This window comes from Ochotona curzoniae, unplaced genomic scaffold (assembly GCF_017591425.1).
Source record: "Ochotona curzoniae isolate NIBS_2020 unplaced genomic scaffold, NIBS_Ocur_1.0 scaffold_4505, whole genome shotgun sequence".
Classification (NCBI taxonomy): Eukaryota; Metazoa; Chordata; class Mammalia; order Lagomorpha; family Ochotonidae; genus Ochotona; species Ochotona curzoniae.
In genome coordinates, this window is record NW_024467118.1 from 25,449,197 (window position 1) to 25,452,157 (window position 2,961).

General features: G+C 43.2%; 1 long non-coding RNA gene across 1 annotated transcript; it reads right to left on the reverse strand.

Moving 5' to 3' along the window:
* Nucleotides 1-2,213: 2,213 nt before the first annotated feature.
* Nucleotides 2,214-2,572, reverse strand: LOC121146351. Its single transcript, XR_005882206.1, has 2 exons — nucleotides 2,461-2,572; nucleotides 2,214-2,379 (listed from the first exon to the last, which is right to left on the reverse strand). It is a non-coding gene; the product is annotated as an uncharacterized LOC121146351 (long non-coding RNA).
* Nucleotides 2,573-2,961: the final 389 nt, after the last annotated feature.

The window sequence follows — 2,961 nt, forward strand, 5'->3', positions numbered from 1 at the left end:
TTTTCAAGGAAAGGTGTTTTCAAGGAAAATATTCTTTGTCAGCGAATAATTGCAGAAGTAATTTGTACAGGGAAGATCACCAAAGCCCTGGGGAACTATCAAATGTTGCCTGTCCCTGTTTTTCACCTTGGCGGGGAGTAACCACCTATCAGTGGGAAACAGCAAGCCCCAAACTACAGAGGGCTGCCCAGTTTTAGACCCATGTTCGGTAATGGGAAGTTAAGAGATAGTAAGTACCATCCCGTTCCCAAAATAGGGTTCCTGAGCATATACTAAGGACCTATGATTTAGGATCAGACTGAAGAAGTTTTTTAAATCCAGTTTTCTATACATATCCCTGCCCCCACTTCCCACACACGCATACATACACTAAATCACCTAGAATAACAAAATATAATAAAATGTGAATTTGAGGGGCCAGAATGGTTGCTTAGTAAGTTAAGCACCACCTGCAGCCCTCGTACCCCATTTAGGGGCCAGTTGAGTTCTGACTACTTAACAGCTGATTGTACCCCCACTAATATGCCTGGAAAGAAGCAAAAGTTGGCCCAAGTGCTTGGCCCCTGCACCACACGGGAGACCTGGAAAAAGGTCCTGGCTTTCAGCTTTGACCTGGCTCAGCCCTAGATATTGTGACCATTTGGGGGGTGAATCAGTGGCAGAAGATATTCTCTTTCTCTCCCGCTCTCTCGCTCGCTATGTCAACCTCCTACCAGTACCAACCACCCAGTCTTTCACTCCCTCTCTATAATTCAAATTAGTAAAACAATCTTAACAAAAAGATGAGTTTTGGATATATGACTTTTCAGTGTTGCCTTAATTAATCTCATTTGGATAATTTCTGCTAAAATTAATGCCATCTAAGAAACAGTTTATGCTTGCGATCTGATAATTCTGAGGTAAAATGCTGGAAATACAGAAAATTGCACGGCCTTCTAGAATTTGTATTATCTTCTTAGATTGCATTTGTCAAGCTTTGGCCCATTTCTTTTAAATGTGATGACCCCCAATTTGCCAAACTGTCAGAAGTCAGCGAAGCAAGGAATTGAAGGTAAAGTGTTGATTCAAAGATTGTCTCCCCTAAATCCCTCATCCCTGTCTCCGAGATGGAACTTCAGAAGGCATTTTAGAGAGAAGATTGGTCTGACGGCCTTTTTATTTGCATTTCAGTTTACTTGCATCCCTAGACTTGCTTTCATGGAAAAAGAAAAAAATTTCATTTCGATTACATTGCATTTCATCTGTCTGATTTCGCTGGCAGATTAAGATGGTCCCGGTCCCTCAGGCTGCTTTTTTCCTTAGTAAATGTCATATGTAAATAAGAGCAACTCACGCAGTTTGGGATTTTCCCCCTTGATAAGTGTTTGCTTAACATGGTGCTTCTTTACCTCACTTGCCAAGAAACTGCGTCATTTATTTTACCTGAAAAATGTTTGTGAACTGAGTTGTTTATTCAGTTTCCTTGTCTGGAAGTTTTTCACAGTTGTACCAAATCAAACAGTAATAGCACTTAATCATAATCAGTTTGTGGTATAAAGGGAACTATGCTACTAGGGTGTCATATGTTTGGCAAAATATAGATCTGAAAAGTTACTTTCCTTTGTGGTAGGCTACGGATGAGCACATTTTGAAACATTAGTTACACACTTTAATTAAGATATTCGTCTTGTGCTGTGTCCATATGGATATTTGGAGAAAAAATATGAAGCACTCACCTGAAACTAGCCAGAGCTGCAACCCAGTATAAGCCAATACTGCAATGCAAGTTGAATTGTACACTTATCCTATAGAAATCTCTTTCGTGAGGAACTAGACCATATCCAAACGTAATATGGCATTTCCAGGGAGTTTAGTTTCCTCCCTAAATTCAAAACCTAGTAAGAGTCTAGAATGTGCATAACAAGACACTTGTCTTGTGTCTTTCATGGCTTATCCAGATGTTTTAAGAGACAAAGACCTGCCAGTGTCCTCACCGGGAGAACCGGAACTCCTTGTGCCTGGTGCTGTCTTACACTTGTTAACCCTTCGGACCTGCGCAGAGAGCCAGTGAAGCCGGAAGTGTTCCGTTTCTACAGGTGAAGGAGGTACTGAGTTTAATACGCCTGAGGCCACTAAGCTGATAAGGCACTTAGTCAGGATCTGAACACAGATAGTCTGACTTTTAAGGAAGCATTCTGCTGAGCAGGGGAGCCTGAAAGAAGTAACACTGCATAGAAAGTGAAAAGTAAATAGTTCTTTCATTATGATACAACACTCTTATGAATATTTAAGAGTAGCTGGCCATACTGTGGACTGCTTGGTACATGGTGGGGGCGGGGGAGGCTGGTGCCATGGGGTTCAGGGTGGGATGCAATGAAGCTGCCAAGCATCACAGGCCACCTGAAAGAACATGCCCCAAAGTTTATTTAGTTAAGTGATCAGTAAGGTTGCTGGGAATATTTGCTAAAAACCATCCCCCACCTCTTCTCAGTCCCAAGTGTCAGTCAGGTGCAGTTCCGGTCTTCACCTTGATGCTTGCAAGTCAACTCCTTGTGAAAGACAAACTGGAAATGAAGAGAGTGGTATACGGTTTATTATTGGAAAGTCACTCCCCAAGGGGCCAAAATGTCTGGAGCTGAGCCAATCTGAAGCCAAGAGCCTGGAGCCTCCTCCAGGTCTCCTACATGAGTGCAGGGTCCCAAGGCTTTGGGCCATCCTCTACTGCTATACCAGGCCACAATCGGGGAGCTGGATGGGAAGCAGGAATACTGGAATTAGAACCAGCAGACCATATGAGATCCAGGCACATTCAAGGAGAGGACTTGAGCCATTTGGCCTGAGAAGTTAACATCTTAATACTGGACCCTGAGATGCTTCACGGCTACCTCAGTCCCTGATCAGAGAACTAGGCCATCTACCCTTCTTCCAGAGACAGGCTGGGGCCCACTTGCCTGTCACAACATTCTCCAAAGCTACTGTCCT